Raw genomic sequence first — 6,600 nt, 5'->3', positions numbered from 1 at the left:
GGTGCAGGGGCTGCAGGGCATCTGGACACCCTGGGTCCAGGGGTAATGGGGGAAAGGGTATGCCCTGCCTGCATCTCTAGGATGCCTGCATCCTCCAGATATGAACTGAGGAGTTTTACGGAGAGGGGTACCCTGGACTCTGAGGTCCCCAGACCCATGTCAAGGCTGTTTAGAGGGCAGGAGGCAGCTGGATGTCTGGATCCCTCAGATGCCTTAGGTCCCCTGGACAGAAGCTGTGGTGATTTGGAGGAGAGGGCAAACCTGGACACCTAGGTTCCTTGGACATAAGTGGAGGCATGCATGTTAGCACCCTGGTCACCTGGGTGCCTCAGAAACAGAAAATAGGGTAAATTGGACACGAGACACAGATTTAGAAAATGGTTTAGGTTGGAAGGCACTTCTGAAGTTCACCTGGTCCAAGCCTCCTGCTCAAACAGGGCCACCTAGAGCCAGTTGCCCAGGACCATGTCCAGATAGCTTTTGAATATCTCCAAGGTGGGAGACTCCACAACCACTCTGGGCCGCCTGTGCCAGTGCTGTCACCCTCATAGTGAAAAAGCGTTTCCTGAGGCTCAGAGGGAACCTCTTATGATTCAGTTTGATCCCATTGCCTCTTGTCCTAGCACTGGGCACCACTGAAAAGAGCCTGGCTCCATCTTCTTTGCACCCTCCACTCAAGTATTTATATACACTGATAAGATTCCCCCCTAGGCTATCACAGTCCCAGGTATCTCAAACTTTCCTCTTAGGAGAGATGCTACAATCTCTTCATCATCTTTGTGGTCCCACTCAGGTGCATCCGCCACTCCTCCCACTTCTGTGTCACCTGCAAAGTTGCAAAGGTGACATGCCCCATCATAGTATCACAGAATGGTTTGGGTTGGAGGCGACCTTAAAGATCATCTAATTCTAACCCCCTTCCCAGTAGACCAGGTTGCTCAAAGCCCCATCCAACCTGGCCTTGAACACTTCCAGGGATGAGGCATCCACAACTTCTCTGGGCAACCTGTGCCAGTGCCTCACCACCCTCAGAGTAAAGAATTCATTCAGAATTTGTCCAGAATCATCCAGATCATTAATGAAGATGTTAAAAAGACTGGAGACAGTGTTGATCCCTGAGCTACACTGCTAGCTACCAGCTTCCAATTAGACTTTCAGTTGCAGATCACAACCCTCATGATCCTTCTGTTCACCCATTTTTCTACCAACATCAGTCTCTCGTTGTCTAAGCCATGCATTGTCAGCATCTCTATGAGGATGTTATGGGAGACAGTATGAAAAGCGTTACGTGTTGAGGTACACATGTAATACACTCCCCTTGAGCACCAAGCTAGTCTCCTCATTGTAATGGGCTATCAGTTTGGTTAAGCCTGATTTCCCCTCGGTAAATGCATGCTGAGTACTCCCAACCAGCTTCTTCTTCATGTGTTTGGAAATGGTTTCCAGGAGTTTTCTCCATCACCTTTCTGTGGATAGAGATGGGGCTGGCAGGCTTGTTATTTGCCTGGATCTTTCCTCTTTCCTATCTTGAAGATAGGACTGACATTTGCTCACTTCCAATCTTCAGAAACCTGTCCCAGTTGCTATAAGCTGGTCTCTTCAGTAAAGACTGAGGCAAAGAGGGCGTTGAGCAGGGAAGGACAAAAAGCAAGGCTTCTGCAAGCACATAAACAGCAAAAGAAAGACTTGGGAAAACATTGGCCTGGGACTGAATGGGATTGGGGAATGAGTGACAAACAACAAGAAAAAGGCTGAAGTACTCAATGCCTTCTTTTGCTGTTTATGCTGTTTGTTGTGATGCCTTCACATCAGCTATTAACCTTTCATGCAAATAAAGTTTTTCTCTTGGACCTACAATGATTGCATTCCATTGATCGTGACTTATTTCACATTGCTCTGAGCTGCTGTTCTAGCTTCTCTAGCTCATTTTCTAAAGTCCTTACTTCTGTTTCTAAATCCTGTACTTTTCCAACTTCCATCTCTAGTTGTGTAGCTTGTAAACAGGCTTTGTGGGCTTCTAAGATCTTCCTCTCTTCTGATTACGATGGTCTCTTGTCCTGCTAATTTAGGAGTTTCCTACTCCTTTAGTTTCTTGATTTCTTTTGTAACTTCATCTCCTTTTTTTTTTTTTTTTTGGTTAGGAGATTCTGTGTGAGTCACGTAAGGTATATTAGGGTGTCCACATGGCACATGGCTTCTTTTTACTAGATTTGAATTTTAGCCATTTGCAATGCCTAACCTAAGCTTCACAGTCTGCAGGGGTGGCATCTGCTACTTTGAAACAGCAGATCCTCCAAGGTCTTTTTCCCCTGTTAAATCACCCACTTGTGAAATTTGGTAACATCCTTTTCCTCATTGACATATTTCTTTAGTGTGAGCTGCAAGGTCTGTTTTATCTTTTGCACTTCCCATACTGCCTTTGCACAAACAAACTCTTATCAAGAGTTTTGTTGTGGGCTAACTTATAAGGAGTTTTAAGTGTACTTTTTGTAAGAACTAATTCCAGATTTGCTTTCCTTCAGAGTTCAGTTGCTTCTGAGCATCCAGAGAGCCAGACAGCAAGGTGCACTTCTGGTCATCTAATTTTCCATCTTTACAAGCCGTTCACTTTTATTGCAGGTTTTGTCTCTCAGTTTTGGGGCAACAGGATAAACTTGGGGCGTGGCTGTTCCTTAGGGCATATTCCCAGACAAAATACTGTTTGAGTCCAACCAAGCGTGTGTGAGGAGCTATTCCTGAAGTCAGCCGACCAAATATTAAATCAACAAAGTTTCATTAATTGAGGAGTGTCTGTGTGCAGCAGCAAGGGCTTGCCTTCAGTCCAACATTCTACCTACAGTGCAGTTCCTTTACTATATAGGGGCAGGAGTATTCCACACTACTGATTTACTGCCATTAATCCAGGAGCTATGAATGACTCAGACCTCTGCTCTGGAATAGTCTATTTCCAGATGCCACCCAGTGCAGTTTGGGATGAGTCTCACCAGATGATGAAGGGTTAAGGCAAATACTCAAAAACACAGAACAGGCACACTGATTGTCACTTTTCCTGGCACATAAATATTTATTTAGATGTGTTCAGCAATCTTGCCAAACCTGGATAAGCTCAACCCCCCCAAAAAAAAAACAACAACCTATTCTGTCAAGCAAGCAGTAATAGGAAAATTCACAGAAGAGAGAATTTTGACTCCAGGACTCCTACGCTGAATGCAGGTGAGAGATGTACAGAAAAAATTACAAATGTATCATGTGTACCTTGCCTGCATCAGATGATTACATGTAGGCCTGTCATGCATGACAAAGAGCCACTGCACAGATAAAGTGCAAAAATGAAACTGATTTGGAGAAACTAGTTCAAATGGTGCCTACACATTTGGGTTCTATAATGTCAAATGGTGCCTTCAAATATGGGTTCTATAATGTCAAGGATAGAAACTGCACAGACAAAGGTCCAAGTGTGTAATGAAACACACACAAATCATGATATTCAGAAATTCGTCAGAGACTATATCTTCAGGAATTCCTCTGGGGTCCGCCAGCACCTGGAAGATTTTTCCAGTTATGGTCCAGTTACAGAGAAACTTACGGCACAGATGACTGACTGAAGACAGAAGTCTCTGAGAGTATTAGGAGAAAAGAAAGAAAGTGAGACAGCAAGCTTTCTAATATGACTAAAGTGGGGAGAACTATGCCCTAAGTTTTGTGGTGAGTGGAGTCTGGTCTCCAGTGTCGGTCTGTTGGCTTCCCTTCCTTTTTTCTCTTCCTCTGCTTCTCTGACTCTCAACACCTGCTATGTGCAGACCCCATAATTATATAAAAACTTACACTGATTCTTACAAAGCCTTTTTAGATTTATACATGTTAACAAAAAAGCAGCTCCCAACAGACAGTTTGGAGCAGTACTGCCAGAGATCAAAAATAATAAAAAAAAAAATGCTGTTAACAGTGGGTTGTTGAGTTGTGGGCAAGTATGGCTTCTCCTAGAGGAAAAAAAAAAAAAAAGTTCCAAAGAGCCATATCCTTTGAAATCCTACCTGGTGCAACAGCGTCAAGAACAAATAGCTCTTCCTATCTCTCTGTAGATAGTTGTGTTACCACATTTGAAGGAGAATTACACAATGATACATTCCCATCCCACACCCATTATTGTAATTCCAGTCCCTGAGCCAGCACAGCAGAATGCCCAGCTGAGACAGAAATGACTGAGATTGACTGCTGATCAAGCCCATTTATTCTTTATTGCTGAATGCTCTGGCAAGACTCACCCTTAGGTGCAGCCAAGCAAACCTCCCTGTTTAACCCTTGTAGCTTTGGATCTGACCTTATGCTCCAGCCCACATGGCTGTGAATGAGTGGATTGGGCACAAGCTGGGAGCTCTGCATTCTGCACCCTCATGTCCCAGCTGACACCACTGATGCTGTGCAGATGTTCCTGCTGCCAGGCAGTCCCCGAGCCCAGGGCAGCTTCAGCTCCTTGGAGGTCTCTGATGAAGCCTACCTGTGGGCTGAGGTGGAATTGTGAGATGAGCTCTTGGCCAGAATCTTCCCTGGGGAACCTTCTGAGGGAGTGCATCTCCTTGTGGCAATCTGGCCTGATGTGACTGCCAGAGGGAGAAAAAATTTGAGAGACTGGTTGATGGAGAGCACACTGGCCAGCTCCCCGCAGCATGTTCTAGTGAGCTTGCACTCCCATGACCTGTGGGGGAGACACATGCAGAAGAGCTGTGGAATCAGCACAGGCACCAGGACAGATGCACATGACATTGCCCTTGACATGCACTAACCCCAGCCTGCCAGGACACCACACAGTCCGTCCAGCACCAGGCCAGCTGGGGCCATGGAGATGGAACATGCTAAGGCCAGGCCCAGGCCCAGACAATGGGGGGCCATGGGGATGTTCTGCCCTGGCGCTAGGCCCAGTGCTATGCAGGCAGAGGGCTTCCAGATGTCCCCAGTTATAGATGGCATGGCCACTGGGTCAGCCTGCCTTGAGCTGGGTGCAGCACCCAGCCCTTCAGCCCCTCCAACTCTTGCAGGAGGATTTCCACCGGTGGAACAGCCAGGCTCCATGTGGCTTCTGGTGCCTAGCAGCTGCCTGTGACCATGGACCACCTCACAAGCCTTCATCCATTTGAACATTTTCCTTCATCTTCAGGACCCTCCAATGCTGCCTGCAGCTGTTCAAGAACCGGTTTTCTGGCCTTTAATACTCACAGCTTATACACATAGGTCAGTCAGCCACAAGCAAGAAACCCTGCCCTTGGCAGGTTCTTTCCCGGCACAAACCCTCCTTTAAGCTTTTCTCTGATTACTGAATGGTAGTACGTGCCACTACAATCTACAGCTAACTGACTATTTAAAGAGTGATTTTGTACCTCCCACCTGACAGAGAAGGAGAGCTCCCATCAGAAAGTGACAATCTATGGAGAGGAAAAAAACCCTCCATACAGCTTAACAGTGAGATCAAAAGAAAGGAGCCTTCACAATTCAACAGGAAAGTAGAACATTTTGTTAATTGCATGAAAATCAAAAGAAATGTTGGTGGATGGGACACATGAGGTTTACAATTGCAGGAAGGAAAGTACAGGACAAAGCACAGCCCCAGAAGGAGAAAGAGAGACCCGTACCCTGTGCCCTAAGACACCCAGGAGAGGACTGGGCTGAGGGCAGGTATAAGTGAGAGTCAACAGAAGGGAGAACATGAAGGTAAGGAGAGAGGTGAGCTGGGTTTTAGCAGGAAAAGAGCTACAGAAGGGAAAATATAGGTTCTTGCTGAACTAAATCTCTCTTAGGTACTCCCAAGCGCTGAGGGAACACTGATGGCAGGTGCAAGACAAAGACCCTTTGTCCACTGAAAATGCCTCGTGGAATGACAATATGACCATAAGACGTGGAGTAATTCCATGCAACAGAACAAGCTGGGGGCCAACTGACTAAAGAGTAACTTTGCAGATGGGGACCTGGGAGACCTCAAATTGAGTAGGAGCATGCAATGTGTTCTTGGCAGTAAGGAACAACAGCCGCACCCTGGGCTGCATTGACAAGAACAGCTGGAAAGTCAAGAGGCATGAGTCTACTCCCGTATTTGGAACTTGTGAGATCATATTTGCTTGGAGGGGGACGCAGACAAGACCATTCTAATTGTCCAGACCATCTGACTCTGTTTCAGTATCCATACCCTCCTGCATTAGCTTCACACAACTATCCCAGTTCCAGCAGTATATCTTTCATGTCCCAGTACAGCGGCTGAGGGAATCCCCAACCTTAGCAATTCTTCCATGAGTGCCATTGCCACATGTTCCATTGACACTGGGTACATTGGGCTGTACAGAAGGTGGGAGATATTCTCTGTAATTGGACACTGCAAAAAATGTTCAGAATGTTAACTATCCTTTAAAGGAATCTAAACCAAACAAAACAAACATAAACCAAAAAAAGGAAATAGAATCATGGAATGGTTTGGGTTGAAAGGGACCTTAAAGATCATCTAATTCCAACCCCTTGCCATGGGCAGGGACACCTCCCAGTAGATCAGGCTGCTCAAAGCTCCATCTAACCTGGCCTTGAATGCTTCCAGGGAGAGGGCATCCATGACTTCTC

Source organism: Cygnus olor, chromosome 31 (genome assembly GCF_009769625.2).
Source record: "Cygnus olor isolate bCygOlo1 chromosome 31, bCygOlo1.pri.v2, whole genome shotgun sequence".
NCBI lineage: Eukaryota > Metazoa > Chordata > Aves > Anseriformes > Anatidae > Cygnus > Cygnus olor.
Note: the sequence above shows the minus strand (reverse complement) of the source record.